At 45.9% G+C, this 22,750-nt stretch overlaps 1 protein-coding gene across 29 annotated transcripts in view; it reads left to right on the top strand.

Annotated features, from left to right (window-relative positions):
* Positions 1-22,750, top strand: part of NRXN3 (neurexin 3) — a 1,375,103-nt gene that overhangs the window by 252,939 nt on the left and 1,099,414 nt on the right. The gene's annotated exons all lie outside the window — the stretch shown is intronic.

The following is a 22,750-nucleotide window of genomic DNA, read 5'->3' on the forward strand; positions in this document are numbered from 1 at the left end:
TTGGTGCAAACTTAAAAACTCTCCGTACACCTACATTTTAAGGTGGCATTGATGATCCCTCCTTTACTTATCTCGGGATTCCATGTTGTCCTGGCAACATCTGATGCATCACAAGCACTTACAGCAGGGTGGGAGAGCTGCAGGCAAATAAATGCCGTGCTTTGGGATGCTAGTGAGTGCAGCAGGACAGTTTAGTGGTTAGAACCAATGGTTCAGCTCCTGGGATCTATTTCTGCCTTTGTCACAGCCTCCCTGTGTGACATTGAGCAAATGCCTTCACCTCTCTGTGCCTGTTTCCCTATCTGTTAAATGGGGATATTGATACTTACCTCCCTTTGAAAAGTACTTTGAGATCCCTGGATAGAAGATGCTACATAAGCACCAAGCGTTGTTGTTGTTGTTGTTGTAGTAATGCTTCCTGGGGAAACACACAACCCCGAGTTCAGCTCTTGGTAGGTAAGTCCGTACGTTGTGATAGCTTATACAATATCACAAGGCCAGAAGTGTGTGTGTGTTCTGTGAATTTGGAGCGGAGGAGGGCGTGGTAACTATCCCCAAAATTGGAACATGGGTCTCAAAGGACATATTCTTGACTGCACTTTGTGGGGAGTTGATATATTTGGGGGGGCTGGAGCAGCACTACAGAGCTAGCTGGGCCACAGCATAGTATTCTGATCTAAACCTACACAGTGCCCTAAATGATAAACTGTTTGCATGGCAGGAAGTCTCTCGAGTCATTTGCATAAGAGGAGCTATCAGCCCCCGAGCTGCAAGTGTTGTGGCACCCATTAATGCAAGAGGGAGCCTCAGGCCAGTGTATACATTTATTATGAAACACATTAATAAATCATCATAAAAATAAAACACATTTGTTGTCGTTAAAAAATAATATCGGACATTTGTTGCATCTGTCCCCTTCTTTCATCTCCCTCCCCCACTCAGCAAACACTAACATGGATCAGATACCACAGTGACGGACACATTTAAGATAAATTAGATCGGGAACAGTCCAGCCATGGGCCCCAGGCTCCCTGTGTCTAGAATGGTGGGGTCCAGAATGCTTAGTAGATTGATTCATCAGACTAACTCAGTGTCACTGGCTACTAGGGGAGACTCTGCACACACAGACCACATGTGTCCCTGCAGAGTATGTGATCTGGAGGGAATGCTCCATGGGGTAACCTGTGTGTATTTATAGAGGGCTTGGGGACAGGTCTGTACATGACAGTGCAAAAAGAAGCACTTTCTAGCCATAATTACCAGAGGAAGTACCAGAAATGGTGACAAAGTGCTGGATTGCTGCTCTAGAGTACCACAGAGATTGTGCTTGGGAGGCACGTGGGGCCAGATTAACTCAGTCAGGATGGGATAATGGGTGTTGGAGCACTACTTTCAGGGTGTCAAGGCAATAAGCCTTGTTGGGTTGGGAAATCAGGTTGCTGCCCTTTAGGGGTGCCATGCTGCCACTCTTGGTGATACCGGGGCATTGTCTGATTGCAACAGCACTCATTCTAGGAGATGTTAGAGAAATCATTGCAGAGTAGGGCAGGGGCTTTAACCCTGGCGCTGAGCGCTAAGCTTTTCATGTTGATCAGAAGCAAGAGCGAACGACTGTCCCAAAGAATACTTCGTCCCACTGGGATGAGACAGAGGTGCAGTAATGCAAACCTTTTTTCATGGTTTACCAGTACTGGCTTCACGCTGTGTGACCTGAGCCACTGACTCTTTCTCGATGACTTCTTTCACTTCAGGTAGCTAGGTGCAGCTGCTGCCCTGAGTCTTTGCTGCTTGTGTTAGCCATCATTTGCAGGGTTCTCGTTGGACCTGTCCACCTTGTATAATGCCCGAGGCGATATTTCGGACCAGCCTACATCACCGATGGCATCACTCCAACGAGCAATCCCCTATTTCAGATGTTACACCCCTCCACCATGATGAGGTACAGGTTGGACTCTGGGGGATCTGCTGGATCTCAAATCACTTCTGGGAGTTCAAATCCTGTGACAAAGGGTAGAGGCTGCTTGTACAGGATTTCCCAGCTGGCTGGGAAACGGGGTGAGAGAGCCTGTCGCAGTGACATTTCTTATCTGACGTCCAGATGCTTCTGAATTTGACTGCTTAGCCGTATGGAATTTTGCTGTCCACTGACGGTGGGCCTGGCATCAGGCAGAGGTTTTACACTGGTTTGAGCAGCAGACTTCCCTTTATTTCTTTGTACTATTGTTGTTTTATGAGGGAAGCCGCCTGGGTGTTACATGTCTCCCAAAGAATCCAACTGTGATTTATGAATTGGCCATCAGCAGGTATTATGCCATCCACTGCATGCATCCATTCTAATAAATTCCCTGCATCTTCCTTAGCAGCTTGTTGTACTCCCATTTATTGATACCATGGTCTTAACAAAAGCGGCACATCAATTATAGTAATTGCATTCAGCATCACTGGAAGCAGGGTCTGAGGACAAGCAGTGGAAGCTTGGCTGAGGATTAAGGGCTATCAGGAGGACCCACAGAGATGGGGACAAAGGTTAAGTTGATGCCCTGGTGGGTTTCCCTAGGCCCCTTCTGGTACTTTTTTAAAAAACATACAAAAAATAAAGAGGAAGGGGAAGATGAATTGTGAATGCAGCTCAGACTGATGCTGCCTGCTGAACACCCTGGTCTTATATTATTTTCCAGTCTTGGGTTTTAATCATTTTTGGTGTAATTTTTACAAAATGAAAAGAGAAAAATTAAAATGTTTTAGTGGTTGAAGCAGTGGAGTGAGAGCCAGGACACTTGTGTTCGGTTCTTGGATCTGGGAAGGAGTATGGGCTGGTGATTAAAGCACTGGATTGGGAACCAGAACTCTTGGAGCCTATTCCTGGCTCTGCCACTGACCCACTGTGTGACCTCAAGCAAGCCATTTCACCTCTCCATGCCTCAGTTTTCCCATTTGTACTTGGGAATAAAACTGCTGTATTCCAGATCCGGAGGTGGAAGGTGATAAAAGTGCGACATTTCTGCTTTTTTTCAAGTGAAATTTTCAAGTTTCCTAAACAATATACGTTTCCATAAAAATAATTGTAGACAGCTAGGCTAACATTTCCCCTCCCTACACCTTTGTGCAGTGTGTTGCAGACTGTTTGACTGAAAGCCACCCACCCAGAGGTGGATGCAACATTTTCAGAAAACAGTTCGGTGCCTAAATTGCTTCTGCAAACCCGTGATTTAAACCTACACGTCTAAAGTGCTTTGGGAGTCCTTTGAGATGAATGGGGGTGGAGTAATTGAATATAGGATGATTTCCTGTGTTTTGTGGATATTTTAGTGAATTTTTTAATGATCATTCTTGCCCTTTAATTTCTGTTGCTGAGACTTAGGGCTTTTTTCCTGATGTAAAATAAATAAAGGAGAGTCCTGCCATAACTCCCCTCCAAGCAAAACTGTGCTTACATTCGTTCATACAATGACACCCACCTTCCTACAGCATAAGATTTGCTTCAGCAGATCAGACTATTATTTCCATTGAGTACAATATCCTGCCACTAGCTATGGACAATATCGGATGCTTCAGGAGAAGCCATAACAAACCTCTACAATGCAAGTGGCTGATCACATAATACAGCTGAGCTTCCTTTGTCTCATATTCTCTCCAGTAGGTGCCTGCTCTGTCATGCGATTTGATTTGCAACAGTGCCACGGGTTCAGTTTTGAGGTAGAACTGCATGGCGGAGTCAGGTTTGGAATAGCAAAGATGTTTCTGGGGCACAGGACCAGACGCACAAGGGGTGCTGCAGGTCAGGACTGAGTTTCAGGGTTAACACCACACATAAGTGTGTATGGAATTCTACTTGATGTGGTTCAGATTTAGATGATGAAACCCTTTGACTTGGGTTATCCGGATTACAATGAAAGCCAAAGTACTCTTTGCTCTGCAATGGTCCTCATTATCCTTCCTCCATGTGATTGAATTAATAGTGCTCTCTGAAATATTCCATTGTGGATTAAATTCCTCCCTTTCCCCCTCCTCCTGTTTTTATTCTTATTTTTATTCATCTGTGAATTTATTCCCAATTCTGTCTGCAGAATGATCATTTAGTACACGAGCAATATGCTGATTTCCCCTTAATGGTTATTGCACTTTGTTTATAAACTGCGAATTAATTTGTCTTTTCTGGGTCCCCTAGTGCCTCTCTGTTTAATGGATTACACAGACCAGATATACGTGGCTAATGAACAATAAAAATAGTAGATAGACAAAGAAGTGATGGCCCCAGCTGCCCCTTTTCCCTGTCAGTGCTCTGAGGAACCTCCCCATTTCTCCCATTTCTACCCTTGAGACCCACTGTTATTTGCAGATAAGGATTCCTGCATGGTTTAGTGGTTAGAGAAGGGGGGATGGGTTGTTAGGCTCCTGGGATCTATTCCTGGGTCTGCCACTGACTTATTCTGTGACCTTGACCTCTTTGTATCACAGAATAATTGCAGTCAGAGATAGAAAAGCCCTAATCTGTCCAGTCTGATCCATCTCACTGCCATTGCAATTGTACTTCGCTATTATGCTATTGCACTGGTATTTCGCCAAGCCTACCTTTAAATGTCCCAAGCACTGGGGCATCTAGCACTTACCTTGGGAGATGCATTTAATGGAGCTCCCAGTTGGGAAGATCTCGCTGAACCACTCTGTAGAATTCCTCTGCCTCTGTGGTGTATACCCCCTTCCTCTAGTTATAAAGCATGTTATTGAGTGTCCTCATTTGGTTGTTGCTGGGCCAAGCGAGACATATTTAACTCATTTCATCTTTCCTCGTAAATCAGCCCTTCTGCTGAAATGAGCTTCAGCTCACCCAGCTGTATCCTGGGGTTAATAATGCTGACCCACCTCACAAAGAGGTAGTGATACTGAAAGAATGATTTTAAAATGCATTGAGATTCTCAGATGGAAGACAATGGAAGCAGACAAAGGATTTTTGTTAGTAGTGTTCCTATATTTCTGTATTAGTCCCTGTCAAGGTTCCTCCCCCTCTCTGAACTCTAGGGTACAGATGTGGGGATCTGCATGAAAACCTCCTAAGCTTACTTTTACCAGCTTAGGTTAAAACTTCCCCAAGGTACAAATTAATTTTACCCTTTGCCCTTGGAATTTCCACTGCCACCACCAAACTTTAACTGGGTTTACTGGGAAACGTAGTTTGGACATGTCTTTCCCCCCCAAATCCTCCCAACCCTTGCACCCCACTTCCTGGGGAAGGTTTGGTAAAAATCCTCACCAATTTGCATAGGTGACCACAGACCCGAACCCTTGGATCTTAGAACAATGAAAAGCATTCAGTTTTCTTACAAGAAGACTTTTAATAGAAGTAAAGGAATCACCTCTGTAAAATCAGGATGGTAGATACCTTACAGGGTAATTAGATTCAAAACATAGAGAATCCCTCTAGGCAAAACCTTAAGTTACAAAAAAGACACACAGACAGAAATAGTCATTCTATTCAGCACAGTTCTTTTCCCAGCCGTTTAAAGAAATCATAATCTAACACATACCTAGCTAGATTACTTATTAAAAGTTCTAAGACTCCATTCCTGTTCTTTCCCCGGCAAAAGCAGCATACAGACAGACCCAGACCCCTTGTTTTTCTCCCTCCTCCCAGCTTTTGAAAGTATCTTGTCTCCTCATTGGTCATTTTGGTGAGGTGCCAGCGAGGTTACCTTTAGCTTCTTAACCCTTTACAGGTGAGAGGATTTTTCCTCTGGCCAGGAGGGATTTTAAAGGGGTTTACCCTTCCCTTTATATTTATGACAGTCCCAAAGGGCAAAACGCTCAGTCCACAAAGGAACTTAGACGTTGTGACTCTGAGCATTGCAACACCTAACTTTTAGGCACCTAGAAATCACAGGAACAACACTACGATTCACAAAGTCTGAGTTTAGGTGCCTAGGCTCCCTGTACAATGAATGGGGAGAGACAGGGGCCTCAGAATGTGATCCACAGAAGCCTGCATGGTTGGCAGGGGGCTGCCCAACTAGCCAGTGGGAGATGACAGCGAGAGAGGTGTGTCTGAAGCCCTGCCCCCTCACAGAGTTTGGCACGTACATTTGGGTGGAGTAAGGTGTCTACCTCTGCTTGTGATCTGCAGGCAGGAACCCCTTCTCTGAAGTCTGGCAGCTTTGGCCCCTAAGTTGTATCTTGTGAGAATGAGTTAAGTGCCTGCCTGATTCCACACAAAATAGCTGGAGGAGGATGAGGTACCACCCCTCTTATAACTTTTAGCCCGGTGGTTAGGACACTCACCTGAGGGGTGGGAGACCCAGGTTTAATTTCCCCCTCTGCCTGAAAGAGAAAAAGAACTCGAACAGGGTTCTCCCGTCTCTCAAGAGAGTGCTCTAACCACTGCACCATGGAATATTTTGATGTGTGGTTCTCTCAGTTTCTCTGTTGAAGCTGTTCTACTGTGGATAAATAATTAGTCATATGGGGAAGGAGGAGAGAGAGAGAGACTCTATAGCCTGATGGTTAGGGCACTCGCAAGGGAGGAGGTAGACCCAGTCCGCCTGCTCCAATGACTATTTAATTGTAGCAGTGTCAGCAGGAGAGACTGACGGAGCCCAATAACAGAATACCCCTCAGCTCATACCACCGCCTCCTCTTCTGGCCAGATTTTGAATGAGACCCAATCTGGTAGGCAGCCTTTGGGCACACCTACTGGATCAGACCCCATGGGTGAGAGAGGGTGAGGAACGTCTGCCTTCCCATGGTTTGTGAATCGCACTGAGGCTTAGGTGGGAGAGGCATAAGAACAGAAGAATTGCCATACTGGGTCAAACAAATAATCTGTTTAGCCCAGTATCCTATCTTAGGCCAGATGCTTCAGAGGGAATGAACAGAACAGAGCAATTATTGAGTGATCCATCCCCTGTCGTCCAGTCCCAGCATCTGGTGATCAGAGGCTTAGGGACACCCAGAGCATGGGATTACATCCCTGACCATCTTGGCTAATAGCTCCTATCCTCCAGGAACATATGTAATTAATTTTTGAACCCAGTTATATTTTTGGCCATCACAACATCGCCTGGCAATGAGTTCCACAGGTTGACTGTGAGTTGTGTGAGAAGTACTTCCTTATGTTTGTTTTAAACCTGCTACCTATTAATTTCATTGGGTGACCCCTGGTTTTTGTGCTATGTGAAGCAGGAAATAACACTTCCCTATTCATTTTCTCCATCCCATTCATGACTGTATGGACCTGTGACAGGGTAGACTAGGCCCAGAGGCTCCCTGCTGGATGCCTCAGGGTCCTGCCACACTGGTCCCAGGAAAGAAGCAGTAGAGAGGTCCTCCAGGCTAGAGTGGCTGCGGAGAATCAGCCAACAAAAGAGGTTGCAGGGAGCAGCCATCAGGGCCCAGGAGGGCCATATAAAAAGGAGCTGCAGTGCTGTAGATAGACAGTTCTTTGCTGGAGCTAGAGGAATAAAGATGATGCTCCTGGATGGCCAAAGGAAACTGCAGCACCATGGACAGCTCAATGGGGGCAGGGACCATGGGAACAACCAAGAGCTCCTGGCTAGCTGCTGGGCCTGAATATAGAGGAGCCCTGAGGTAAAGGTAAAGCGTTGAAGGCTGGGGCTGTGGCCCAGGGAACTGAAAGTAGTTTCATTAAAGGGAGATGGTGGCCCTTGGCTGCTATTCTTAGGGTCCCTGGGCTGGGCCTGAGAGTAGTGGGCAGGCCTAGGTCCCCTCTCCCTCTCCCCATAGGCCACTGGGGAAGTGGCCTGCTTTTGGACAGTGATAAACCCCTGGAAGGGGAACCGAATTGTTAAGAGGCCCAGCTGGAGCAGGCGAAACCATTGCCTGCAGGGAGGAAGCCCTGGGGGTATGGCCCAATACCAGGGCTGGGACTGTTTAAAAATTGCAGACACACCTGACCAGAAGGGGTGCTTGTGAGAGGTGGGTGCCATGCTGTTGCAAGACCTGTATCATATCCCCCCCCCCTCGCCCTTAGTTGTCCTTTTTCCAAGCTGAACGGTCCCAAAGTTTTTAATCTCTCTTCATATGGTAGCTGTTCCATACCCCGAATTGTTTTTGTTGCCCTTCTCTTCCCTTGTCCAATTCTAATATAAACATTCAAATGCCTGGAGTTAGGTAGCAGAAAGTTAGACCCCTATGGGTTAGGTGTCAGTTGAGCAGGGGTTTAGAGGATCACAGTGGAGCCTAAAATGGGTACTTAGTGCTGGAAACCCAGACTTAGGTATGTAAGTAGCTTGATGGATCTAGTATGGACCAACCTGAATGCCAATCCAGCCAAAGAGCTTTGAGAAAGTTCTGATCACCTTTTCCCTATTCTTTGATTTTCACACTTCTTGGTTCCAGCAATGGCCTAAAACAACACAATATCAAGTGAGGGACTATATCTGTGGTATTTCTGGTCTGACTGGAAGCAGAAATGTGGTAAAAGAACCTGTTCTCACACTGAATGGGTCAAAGAGTTGGAGGTGGTTTAGAAAAGCGGCCTCAGCACCGGTGAGGTTCTTTTCTCCCTCCATTAACCAGTGTCATGATGTCCTCAGTTATCCCAAAGTAAATCTGAGAGGAATTATTTGTCCTTCAGAGCCAGTCACACAAGATGCAGGGAAAACTTGTGGTCACACTCATGAATTGTAGGATGGGCAAAGTAACCTATGTGTTGGGTTTGCCTTTCAGTCCCTGACAATTGGAAAGTATTTATATCAGCGCCCACTGGCTGGAATTGATGAGTGAAGCACTCTCTGCAACTCCCAGAGCAAAGCAAATATCTGTGCAGCACTCATACTTGCTGATCCAGGGAATGGGATACCAGTGGCCAGATTCTGAGCTCAGTTACATTGGTCAGCTCCATTAACTTCAATGGAATTAATTCAGATTTACACCAAAGTAACTGAGATCAGAATCTGGCCCCAGGACTGTGAATGCCCAATGGGTTTCCTGCGAGGTAGGGCAGAGTAGTAACACATCACTCACTGGGATGACCTTGGATTTTGGAGCGCTCTCTTTGAATGCTCATAGGACATGTGTTGCACACAGGAAAGGAGAGGCAGAGGAGCTGGAGGGAGAGGCAAGTGCAAAAGGAGGAAACACACCAAAACTTAGTTTGCTTAGAAGTAGATGGTAGGCAAGACTGGCTTGGAAGGAAAGTGGGGGGAATTCCTGATAGGAAGATCCATGCTGGTTTGGAAGTCATTGAATATAGCCATTGAGGCAGCAGACAACTTGCCCCATGGAAAATTCATTACTGGCTCTCCTCGCCTTTTCCAAGCTTTTTCCTTCTTTCCTTTCTCTTGTCCTTACAGATAAATATTGTGAAGGAGGGTGAAAGATGGTGAGAGACCTCCTGACTTCTGCCCTGCTAAGAACCTGCACTACTTCACGAGCCTTGGCAGAGGAGGCCAGCAGGGTTCCTCTGTGCATGTGAACATATATTTACTGGAAAACAGTTAGTATTAGAAACACAGGGCTGGTTTCCTTGTCTTCGGGGCATGTTTGACATTCTTTTTCTGTGTTGTCCTTGGTCACTTTTGGAGGTGTTTGAATCCGCCAGCTTGCAGAGTTCATGCTGAGTTACACAAGCAAGCTGAGTGGTTAATGCTACAGTAACCAATGACAACACTGGAAGAAAGAGATGTCGCACACAAACTGATGTCTCCCTGCTCCACTGAGCAGCTCTGGAACCACAGAAATATCTCAGGCAGAATCATGACTCAACTACTGGTTCTTCCCCAAAAGCAGTCTGTGCCTGCACTCTTGCCTGTGTCATTGTTGGGGTACTGGGGCAGAGGTGCAGTGGATTGAAGGAGAGAGATGGAGGGACACAGCGCTACATTTTATCTCTAGCTGGAAGGATAGATATATAGTTAGCAGCCAGTTTAATAACTGCATGTTAGATTAGAGCAGGGGTTCTCAAACTGTGGGTTGGGATCCCAAAGTCAGTCGCAACCTTGTTTTAATGGGGTTGCCAAGGCTGGCTTAGACTTGCTGGGGCCCAGGGCCAAAGCCCGAGCCCTGTTCCCTGAGGCCGAAGCTGAAACCCTTGGGTTTCAGCCCTGGGTGGTGGCAATCAGGTTTCAGGCCCCCCTGGCTGGGGCTGAAGCCTTTAGGCTTGGGGAACCCCCTGCACCAGGGGTGGTGGGGCTCAGGCTTTGGTCCCCCAACCTGGGGCGGCATGGCTCAGGTGGGCTCAGGCTTCAGTCCCCCCTCCTGGGGTCATGTAGTAATTTTTGTTGTCGGAAAGGGGGTCATAGTGCAATGAAGTTTGAAAATCCCTGGATTAGAGTCAGGGGTCTTTGGAATCTCTGGGAAGAACTTGTGCAAAGCTAGTCTGTAAAAATGCCCCATAGCTAGTTAGTTTCCTAGGGTAATAATACTGTCCCTTTGCCTGGGAAGAGTATCTCTGCCAGCAATATTACCACTAAAAATGGAAGGGGAAGAACACCACATTCCCAAAATATGCCCTTCCCTCTGTTCCTTTCAGTCCTGTATATTGTTCAAAGAGAAAATATTATGGAGTATATAACTCACTCAAAGAGCGTTTCACACAGTTTGTTCGGGTTTTGCATATTGCTCACCTTGGGCAGCTAAGGTAGATGGGTCAATTTCCTTCAGGCCTGGTTTGTTTCACTTGTGCTGGTTTTCCTACCGTGGTCCAGGGCTGTTGTGTCTGGATTCCCACCATGAGAGGGGAGGTTCAAATCCCACATCTAAACTACTTTATAGTGTCCCCTTAAGAAGTTTATATGTACATGTGATAATATGTGCCTATAGACACATGCCCTTACTTTGTAAAGGGATACTTAATGCTAGTTTACAGTATGGACATCTTCATGTCTAGCTCTCCACATTCCTACAAATACCTCCACACTTTGGATGAACTCTTTCTGAACTCCTATAATCAAATTTTGCCAATAATATTTAAAATAAGCTCAACAAAATCCCTAGATCTGAACACCTCTGAACTTTGTGGAATTTGAAATCCATATACTAGATCTCATTCCTGCAGCTTGAGCCCATCTCTTGAGACCAGCATGTAATGGTCTGATTTATTGCATGGCCTCTCTTTAGGGGACAACTCTTGGAGCCGTCTCCAAGCAAGCACATGAGATGGTGAGAAGGTGACTGAATGACAGTCCTTAGTTTGTTTCTGTACTGTGGAGCTCAAGCTCAGGATCACAGGGCTGCTAAGCAAGTGCCATCACACTGCAAAGTCTGCTGAGGGAACAGCTGCTAATACCCCACCACTAGAAGCTATGCTCACTGAGTCAGTGGGGTCTGATAACTAGCAGTAGACTGCTGATAGGATACCACCAGGTATAATGCTTCTTGTTCCTGTCTCACCCCTTGTCTGAGCAGCTAGTTGCTAGGCCTGTTGCTCCTCAGACCCACACCAGCTTTCACACTAAGTGTGATTTCTGACTGTAGCTCCATCTTTGACCCCTGGTGGGATTTTGACCATAACAACAACTCTATCTAGGCTCTGACCCCTGGGTCAGACCACCCATGTTATGGGCCCTGACAGCTTGCTCAGACCATTTTGGTTTCTTCTGGGACTCATGGTTGAATCCCTGAACTAATTATGGACAGCACTCTGGCTCTGGCCCTACCCTCACCCCAGGGGCCTGTGAGTCTACAGGAGCAGATTGCTGCCCTTTAGGCAGAGAACCAGAAACTGAAGGACCAAGTATGACAGCTGCAGATGGGAAATTGCTCCTTGCGGGAACAAGCTACAACATTCTGAGCAGCTGCAGGTAACCACTTGGCTTTCTCTATAACACTGGCTCAGGTGACCAGCCCCCGAGTTCCTCTTCTGGAGAGAGAGCATTGTACCTTCAGTAAGTTTTGCAGGTTCATTACCCAATCCAGACTCCCATTTATGCTCCAGCTCCAGGAGAACATCACAGATCAAATTAACATGGGGGTAGTACTGAGCCCACTTATCAGGGAGGCCCTGGTGGGGTCCTCTCCCTTTCTAGAGCAGGTTCACCTGGTACTTACCAATGAGGACTCTTTCTTACTAGCATTTGCCACCATTTTTTGATGACTGACTTTCATAAGGCCCGCACTGCCTTACCAAAAACTTTGGCAAACCCTGGGGTCAGCTGTCTTATGTTGCCCAGTTCAGACGTTTGCCATAGACAGTGCCTGGAATGATGCCGCACTCCTCCATCAGTTTCATCTCAGTCTTTACGAAGAACTGAAAGATGAGCTGGCACAGATGCTCCCCCTTGCCAGTTTAGAGGCCTTCACGGACCTGTGTACTGGATAGATAGACTCCAGACTGCAATGGCAACTGGAATGTAGGAGGGGCCTGCCTACCTCCCAAACTTACCCACGGCTCAGCCCTCAGGCCCAAGCAAACTCTGCCTTGGTGGAGTCCACGCAGACTGATGTGGTATGGCCCCGCTCATCCCTGGATGACCGAGAGTGCAGAAGACAGGAGAAGCTCTGCTTGTGTTGGGGAGTGGTATGCAAGTGTTCGGTCAAAACCCCTGCTAACCTGATGGCAGGGATCCCCAATTGCAGGAGAACCTGTGGAAGTGGAGATGGATGAGGAACTCCTGGTTTAGCATAATCACAGGGTTTCTCCCTGGTGGTACCCCGGCTTGGAACCCAAACTGGGTGTGGGGGTAGTCTTCTCAATGGTCACAGCTTCTAACTGCCAATCTCCATAAATCTGTAAGATTTCCCTGGCCCCCAGAGGCCCACCAAGCTTTTGATGACTATCAGCAGATAGGACACTACCAGGTATAACACCTTCTGTTCCTGTCCCACCCTTTGTCCAAACAAGGTCTATTTGTGCCCAGACCTTCTGAGACCAAGTCACTGCCTGCCCACCTGGTGCCTGCTCACCTAGCTTCTGTTACCTGGCCTCCTCCCTATCTCCGTTACCACGCCTCCTCACCCTGACCTCAGTTGCTGACTCTGGGTGTGACCCTTGATGTGGCTTCCGGCTCCAACTCTGGCTTTGATGGGATTTCTGACTAGGATCCCAATTCTACTCCTGGCTCTGACCACTAGGTCAGACCTCACGCTTTACCGGCCCTAACATTTCCTTTCTCTTTCGAATGTTCAGAGAGTCCTGACTACTGGATGGGACTTGAGAAAGATGGGGAAGGGCTGGGTTTTTTAAATATCTATTTAGTTATGAAGTTTTACCAGGTTTACAAATCATTTCCATATAGATTTCAGGAACAAAATAGTATCACTGCACAATGTTGCTGTAAACAAAAAATCTCACAGTTGTAATAATTATAATAATCAAATCTGTATTTAACTGGGTGTTACCATACTACAGAGTGAGTGAGTGAGCTCCTTTACACCATCCAGGATGTGTTGTGGGGATAGGTTTTTTTAAACTGTTGGAAGAGCAAACTGGTGATGGTGATAGACCCTAAGCTGTGGTTTTTCTGTCATGGTAGTCTCTCTTGCAGAGATGAAGTAGCCTTTCAAGTCACCACTGAAAAAAATTAAAGCAAGGAAAGCCAAGACTGGTCTGTTTGCACCATCTAGATGGTTTTGAAATTCTCAGGCCTGTGTAGGTCCCGCTGCCATGGGCCAGAGAAGTTTTGGCACAGCTGTCTACAGGTATGTCAACACTGCAATTAAAAATCCACAGACTTATGCCACTATTCCTGGGTCAACAACCTCCTCTGTTGCAATGGCTGCATATACATCCCTGACAGAGCTGGCTCAGACTCTGGGTAAGGGGCTATTTACTTTGTAGATGTTTGGGCTGGAGTCTGGGCTCTAGGACCCTGCAAGAGGGAAAGTCTCAGAGCTTGGTCTGGAGCCTGAGCCCAAACATCTACAGGACAATTAAACAGCCTAAACCAGAGCCTGAGTTAGTGGGCGTGGGCCAGACACCAGTGTCTAATTGCAGTGTAGACATACCCTATGGGGCCAGATGTGGGATTGTGAGGGAAGGGGGTGGGGTCAGGTGTGAGGTGCACTGTCAGAGCTATGTGGAGCTCTCAGGATTAGTTTAGTGGAGGTGCCTAGCAGCTGGATTGAGGGGGGTGGGCAGAGCTGCATGTGAGAAGCGTCCTGTTTGCCTGCCTGCACTTTAGTCATATGTAGCTCTAACCAGTGCTAGGAGTCTCTCACTTTCACGAGTGATTTAAAAACTCTCCAATATATATTGTCTGTGACTTCTTCCGCTGCCCCCCGATGGAGCCTCTTCACTAAGTAATAATCATATCCCAGACAATAATAGTCATATCTCAGTCGAGGGTGAAAATGGAGGTAATGATCATGTACCGTGCACTCATGGTAAATGAAGCTGAGCATGTCAACTTTCAGAGGATCAGGGAGATCGTAGTTGCCTCTTTCTCCCAACCCAGCTCCCAGCTTCTCCTTACCCGTGACTGTGATGCCCACTATCACACAGCCTCTCTTATGCAGCATGACAGAATTATCCAGCATTCAAAGCATTACTTATGGGCCTTGTAATCTTCTTGCAGAGAACCAGCCAGGGTGAATCTATTTTACAGTTGAAAGGGATAAACCCCCCACCAGACACATATTTAGGCTAAATATTTATTAAAAAATACACCTGTCACACTTGGGCCAAGAAACATCAGTAAATCCCAGCCCCAGCCACCTGTCAGAGACAGGGATGAGGCTGGAGACTGTGCATATATCACAGGAATAAGGTGGCAGGCTTTAAACAAGCCAGTGGTCAAATAGTCTTCTAATATTCTTTGCAATAACAAGCTCCTTTTAATCACTCAGTTAGGTTCTACGTATGCTTTCAGGTGGTTACACTAGATGATGTAGTGTTCCCTTCTGGCCTTAACATCTGTGAATCTGCCTCCCCATTCCACAAATAAATCATCACTAGTGACCAGCAATGAGTCTTAATAATATACCCTTCACTTATCTACAAAACACCTTTCATCTGAGTATCTCAGGACCTCACTGCCACCCAGTGAGGGATATGAGGCACAAAGAGAGGAAGTGACATGCCCAAGGACACACAGTGAGTCAATGGCAGAGATGGGAATAGACTCCAGATCTCCTGGTTCCCAGTCCTGTGGTTTTTCCTCACTGTGTATAATCACTCTTCATAATCATCCTTGCCACTGTGCAATCAAATTGCTCTCTTTCACCTCTATTCCACGTGTGCATGGTCAATAAATCCCAACTGGTGTTTTGTGTGTGACAGTGGGGTGTGAGCAAGTGTGTGCCTGTGTGTGTGTGCGCGCGCATGTCCAGGAGTTTGTGTGTGTGACTGGCATTGTTTGTATCTGTGATTGGTTGTGTATAGTTTGTGGCTTGCTGCTCAACAGCGTATTGATCGCTACTGGAAATTAACCCCTTTTAGGGTGAATGAAGTGGGCAGAGAGACCTCATAGCTCTGATGGTGCTGTCTGGCATCAGTTCTTCTTTGACTGCAGAGGAAACAATGTGAGGGCTCAGAGGGCTCAGGAGGAACTAAATCTATAAACCCAACAGCTGTTACTTTCCGTTACTAGTCCTTTCTAGCCTGATCTCAGTAGCTCATGCTCTTATAGCATGGAGCCATAGAGAGTATTTCTAAACATTGACATCTGTGATGGTGGAACTGGTGTTCATAGTATCTATGAGAAGCTAAATCTGCCTTCTCTTGGTAGTTTATTTAAGAAATAAAAGACTGAAGGTATAAGGACTTTGTTGTTTGTAGAGGAGAAGAGAGTAAGAGAAAATAGAATAAAATATAAGCTGATATAATGAATGGAAAAGTAGTCTGACTCCTAGTTACTCTGCTCCATAACCTGAGAACAAGGGGAGCACCTAACAAAAGACAAATCTTAAAAACAACTTGTGAGACTAAGCATGATTATGGCTAAGCAGTTAAAGCACAAGACTAGGAGTCAGGAAATCTGGGTCCTTTTCCTGGCTTTGCCATGGACTTCTGGTATGACCTTAGGCAAGTCACTTAGCATCATTTCATGTGCCTCAGTGTCACCATTTGTAAAACAGGGATAACAATACTGGTCGATATTTTATGGACTGGTAGGTCTATAAAATCATGATTGGTGTGAAAAAAGTAAATAAGGAAGTGGTATTTACTCCTCATAACACAAGAATTAGGGGGTTACCAAATGAAATGGATAGGCAAGAGGTATCAAACAAAAGGAAGTATTTCTTCACACAACACACAGTCAACCTGTGGAACTCTTTGCCAGATGATATTGTGAAGGCCAAGACTATAGTAGGATTCAAAAAAGATCTAGATAAATTCATGGAGGATAGGTCCATCAATGGCTATTAGCCAGGATGGGCAGAGATGGTGTCCCTAGCATCTGTTTGTCAGAAGCTGGGAATGGGCGACAGGGGATGGATCACTTGATGATTACCTTTTCTGTTCATTCCCTCTGAAGCACCTGGCATTGGCCACTGTGGGAAGACAGGATCCTGGACTAGATGGACCTTTGTTCTGACCCAGTATGGCCGTTCTCATAAGACAGATCTTACCGTCTCCTCAGGATACATGGGAGAGAGGGGGGGATGAATCCTTTTCCAACACCAGCAGGTGACTGGCTGATGCATGAGGTTTTAGGAACATAAGACATAAACCAGAAGGGATTTTAGGACTGCTAAGCCCTGCCCCCCACCATCACAAGCAACACTGTCATACAATTCTACTTAAAATTTGCCCAGCTCTCTCTTAGAACTAATTAAGTTGTTTGCCCCCAAGGCTCCTATTGGGAAACTCTTCCAGAACTTCACTCCTCTGATGGTTAGAAATCTAATTTCTAGCCCGAATTTGTTCATGGCCAGTTTATACCCATTTGTTCTTGTGCCAACATTATCCTTTACCTTCAGTAGCTCTTCATGCTCCCTGGTGTATTTCCGTCCTCCTCCCAATGTATTTATAGAGACCAATCATATCCCCTCTCAGCCTTCTCTTTGCTAAGCTAAACAAGCAGAGCTCTTCCATTCTCCTCTCACAAGATAAGCCCTCCGTTCCCTGATCATCCTAGTAGCTCCTCTCTGCACCTGGTCCAGTTTTGAATACATCTTTCTTGAACATGCTTGCCCAGAATTGTACACAGTATTCCAAATGAGGTCTTACCAGTACCTTATACAATAGCATCAATACCTTTCTATTGATACTGATCGCATTTGCCTTCTTTGTTGCTGCATCATGTTGGTGGCTCAGAGTCATCCTGATAGATCAGCATACTCCGGTCTCTGTCACTTCCAGCTGATGAGCTCCCAGCTTGTAGCAGAAATTCTTATTATTGGGCACTAAGTGCACTTCGTATTATTGACTCTCACCCCATTTCTGTCACTCCAATCTTAAAGACCATCCAGATCTTTCTGTATAGTATTCTGATCCTCCTCTGTATTGATGATGCCTCCCAACTTTGAATAATTAGCAAATTTCATTAGCTAATTACACAGGTCATTAATAAAAAATGGAATGAGATTTGTCCCAAGAGTGATCCTTGAGGAACTGCACTAATATCCGCTCTCTATTTCGATATGTCTCCTTTCAGCACAACTGGTTAGCCAGTTCCTTATCCACCAAACAGTTCTCATACTAATCCCCATCTTCTCTAATTTAACTAGTAATTTCCCCTGGGGTACAATGTCAAATTTTGTTTTACTGAAGTTCAAGTTTATTAGAACTACTGCATTTCCCTTATCTAAAAAGTCAGTTATTTTCTCAAAGAATAAAATCAGGTGAGTCTGGGATGATGTACCTCTGGTAAATCCGTGTTGCACTACATCCCCCTTTTCCATTTACGTCCATGAATTTAATTATTTTCTTCACAATTTGTTTAAAGCAAGTTTAAATAATGACTCGTTTGTATGAATAAATAGCTTGCGTAGTGATTCTTGCTCTGATCAAATTACAAGTGCTCTCATTTCACATGCTTCAGGGCATGAACTGATGATCACCAGGCCTAGTCAGGCAGAAATCCCCCAAGCTGCATGATCTAGTATGGTACAGGTGCATTATTTGGCAAAGTGGGTTCTTTGGATCCTTTCTGTGAACCACTTGCCAGAGATCCCCATCTGAGACCGGATCTCAGACTAGAAGGACTATTTCTCTGCTCTGTTTGGGTGTGACACATCGTAATATTGGATCTCATTTCTTTACCTACTTGCTGCTGGTTCCCTTTCTCTGAATGAAATTAGAGCCATTCTGCAGGCATGTAAACTGAACTCCTTGCCTCTCACCCGTATAAGAGGTACCCCCTCCTCCTGCAGGCTCTCCCCTCTGACACAGCATGAGACAGGATATTCCAGGCATAGCTACAGAAGTCCCCCAGTCTCCACACCCACACCCATTGGCGGTACAAAGTTAATTTCAGGTCTTAACAAGCATAAGACGTTCCATTACAGATAGGATCAAATGCTGGTGCATTTTATCAACCTGCCTGTTAGAACTGGTCAACATGGAACAAGCTAATCTGGCGAGAGCGATGAAACATTGATCTTTTGGGTCTTATCAAAGGTGCAGACTAAAGTCGGCTCAGATGCAAAGTTGTTTTTTTTAAATGAACAATTTTTTTTTTGTTTTATCTGTAATCCAAGACAGACCATCCTCTCTCCATGTCTAATGGGAACAAAACTAAGATTCCCTCCTGTGAACTAGTGCAGCAACATCGGGCCAGTCTAGGAGACCTTCTGTCAATGGAGTAACTTGATGAGCTATTGAGATGTTTTATTCCATGTTCAGAGCTGTTAGTTCAGGGCCTTGCTCTGGTACATCTTTCTTTCTGTGTATGATGAATCATAGAAGATGAGGGTTGGAAGAGACCTCAGGAGATCCTCTAGTCCAACCCCATGCTCAGAGCAGGACCAACACCAATTAAATCATCCCAGCCAAGGCTTTGTCAAGCCAGGTCTTAAAAACCTCTATGGATGGAGATTCCATCACCTCCCTAGGTAACCTATTCCAGTGCTTCACCACCCTCCTAGTGAAATAGTGTTTCCTAATGTCCAACCTAGACCTCCCCCACTGCAACTTGAGACCATTACTTCTTGTTCTGTCATCTGCCACCACTGAGAACAGCCGAGCTCCATCCTCTTTTGAACCCCCCTTCAGGTAGTTGAAGGCTGCTATCAATCATAATATACTATGTAGTGAATGTTATCACTACCCTCTGGATGGGATCAGAACAGCTCACCTGTATGTCATAGGCCCTATACTAACAGCTAATGGACATTCTCCTTTAATTCTGGTGTTTGGGGCCTGGCAAGTGTTTGAGAGCAGGAAGATTAGTCCTGTCCCTCCCATTGCTGCTAAATTCTGATTAGCCATGTGGCATAGTGCGACCCCGCCTGGAGCATCCTCCGAGGGCAGACTGTGGCAGAACAGGCACGTACGTCTCAGTTTCTCTCATTCATAGTCCCCGCTAACTTCATGCAAGCTTTCGTGACTCACTAATTCCTCCTTTGGAGTCAGTTTATTACTAACACATAGTTCAAATAGTCCATAACAAAAGTCCCAAACAGAGCCCATTTCTCATACCTGGTATACTTAGTCCTTAGAATCCCACATCCTCTAGTCAATTGATATAACACATACCACACTCCAGTATCTTCCACCTTGATCCTCTCCTGTTCTATTACCAGGACAGTCACTCTAGACCTTCCAGTAGAAGTACAACGCTGATCTTCCCCACAGAAACCCCCACAGCCATTTGCTGGGAGTTCATTCTCACTAGGGGAGCATGCCTTACTCTCCCGGCCCTCTCACTGTTTGCCTGGCTCCAGCTCGGAGACATCTCCAGGTAAGCCCCTCTGCTGCTCCCCGGCCTTCAGCCCTCTCCAGCCATCAGCTTCAAGTATCCATCTTAGACATCAACAACTCCCCTGAGCTGTTCTCTGGCCTTCAGCCCTCTGGCTCTGGCACAGGGAGGTCAGGCAGCAAACCTCCTCTTGCTGCTGTCCTGCCATCAGCTTCTGCCCAGAACCATCTTCTTTCAGAGATGCCCTACAGGCTCTGGTCTCTGGCAGCTCTCACCCCCAGGCAGCTCTCATCTGCCCTTTTCCTGATTGAACTCTCCACTGTCTCATTATCTCCCCTATTTATAGCACCTTCTTTTAACCCATGTGAGGTCAGCTGACCAGTCACAGGTGCACTGGCCTCTTCCCTCTTGAGCTCCTAAATTGTTGTACGTTTGTTATAATGTACATAGCCTGTTTCTTGAGTTTAGAGATCAGGCTACACCTATTATCTGCACTCATTCCTCTGGGATGCCAATGGTCCTTAGGCAGTTGGAAAATGTAGATCAAAGTGCAGTTTATTAGAGCTACTAATTGCAGCCAAAGCTGCCCAGTCTGTATCAGATGCCTGGAAGTAGATAGGTCCTGAATTGTGCTCATCTTTGGAAAATGAGAGTAGATGAAAGCAGCCCTAACTGTTGAGAGTCCTGAACATTTTCTGCTCGGGCAGGTCGGCTGTTGGGCCTACTTAATGGGCTGTAGAGTGTAATGTTGCAGTGAGTTCCCGGAATAAACACTGTATGCTCAGCCAGCCTAAACAAGAGCTGGTGCTGTGACCCAACATGTGAACTATAACTAGCTTCAAGAAAAGGAGGACTTGTGGCACCTTAGAGATTAACAAATTTATTTGAGCATAAGCTTTCGTGAGCTACAGCTCACTTCATCGGATGCATTCAGTAGGAATGCACTGAATTCAGCCACTGAATGCATCCGATGAAGTGAGCTGTAGCTCACGAAAGCTTATGCTCAAATAAATTTGTTAGTCTCTAAGGTGCCACTAGTCCTCCTTTTCTTTTTGCTAATACAGACTAACACGGCTGCTACTCTGAAACCTGTAACTAGCTTCAGTGCAGGGTCTCACAAAACGTGTCTTCAGGATTTAGGATGAGATGCTTGGCAGGATCACCTTTGTAGACACTAGCTTCCCTTCAACGGGTGGTAACAAACACCCCTATAGTGGAGACTGCAAGCTATTACGTCCTGAAGCCCTTTGCGCTTCAATGAAAGAGAGTCCAGAGAAGCAATCATTACTCTAGAGTAACTTTAATCCCAACACTCTCACAAATCATGGGAGACAGGCCAGTCCTTGCCTACAGACAACCCCCCAACCTGAAGCGAATACTCACGAACAACCACATACCACACAACAGAACCACTAACCCAGGAACCTATCCTTGCAACAAAGCCCGTTGCCAACTGTGCCCACATATCTATTCAGGGGACACCATCACAGGGCCTAATAACATCAGCCACACTATCAGAGGCTCGTTCACCTGCACATCCACCAATGTGATATATGCCATCATGTGCCAGCAATGCCCCTCTGCCATGTACATTGGTCAAACTGGACAGTCTCTACGTAAAAGAATAAATGGACACAAATCAGATGTCAAGAATTATAACATTCATAAACCAGTCGGAGAACACTTCAATCTCTCTGGTCACTCAATCAGAGACATGAAGGTCACTATCTTACAACAAAAAAACTTCAAATCCAGAGTCCAGCGAGAAACTGCTGAATTGGAATTCATTTGCAAATTGGATACTATTAATTTAGGCTTAAATAGAGACTGGAAGTGGCTAAGTCATTATGCAAGGTAGCCTATTTCCCCTTGTTTTTTCCTCCCCCCGCCCCCAGACGTTCTGGTTAAACTTGGATTTATGCTGGAAGTGGCCCACCTTGATTGTCATGCACAGTGTGGGGAGAGTGGTCAATTTGGATGAGCTATTGCCAGCAGGAGAGTGAGTTTGTCTGTGTATGGGGGTGGGGGAGTGAGAAAACCTGGATTTGTGCTGGAAATGGCCCACTTTGATTTTCATGCAGGTTGTAAGGAGAGTGGTCACTTTGGATAGGCTATTACCAGCAGGAGAGTGAGTTTGTGTGTGTGGTTTTTGGAGGGGGGTGAAGGGGTGAGAGAACCTGGATTTGTGCAGGAAATGGCCCACCTTGATTATCATACACATTGTGATGACAGTAGTCACTTTGGATGGGCTATTACCAGCAAGAGAGTGAGTTTGTCTGTGGGGGGGCGGAGGGTGAGAAAACCTGGATTTGTGCTGGAAATGGCCCAACTTGATGATCACTTTAGATAAGCTATTACCAGCAGGAGAGTGGGGTGGGAGGAGGTATTGTTTCATGGTGTCTGTGTATATAATGTCTTCTGCAATTTCCACAGTATGCATCCGAAGAAGTGAGCTGTAGCTCATGAAAGCTCATGCTCAGATAAATTGGTTAGTCTCTAAGGTGCCACAAGTCCTCCTTTTCTTTAATCCAGAAAGATCCCAAAGCTCGCAGGTTGTATATGAGATTGTCTAGTGCACATCCTGCAGAACTTGATTTTCCTTTAGAGATCTCCCTTGCACGCACTAACCAGGCCTGATGCTTAGTTAGTAGGCTCCCATCACAGCCCAGGGTAGGATGGGTGTAAGTGGTGGGCAGGGAGAGCACAGATTGAGCCCGGAGATAGGACCAGGGCTGTGAACATATTGGGGGAGCCTATGCTGAAATGTATGTTTTTGCACAAACTGCAGGATCATGCTGTTCTGTCAGTGAAGATACTTGTGACTATTGCTGAAAGATAAAATTTCCTGTCCCTAGTGGCATCACCAATGAGTACTAAATTAATCTGTTACCAGCATTCTGGCTTCATGCCACCCAGTTCTAGTAGGGGTGTGGAACAGAATCTGCAGACTCCATCAGCTGCTGATTTAACTGTAGGAACCACAATATGTAGAGCTGGTGTCTAACTGGACTGTTCTGTCAGGCCATAAGAGATGAGACAGAAGAAGCCTGGAGGGG

Source organism: Chelonia mydas, chromosome 6 (assembly GCF_015237465.2).
Source record: "Chelonia mydas isolate rCheMyd1 chromosome 6, rCheMyd1.pri.v2, whole genome shotgun sequence".
NCBI classification, from domain to species: domain Eukaryota; kingdom Metazoa; phylum Chordata; order Testudines; family Cheloniidae; genus Chelonia; species Chelonia mydas.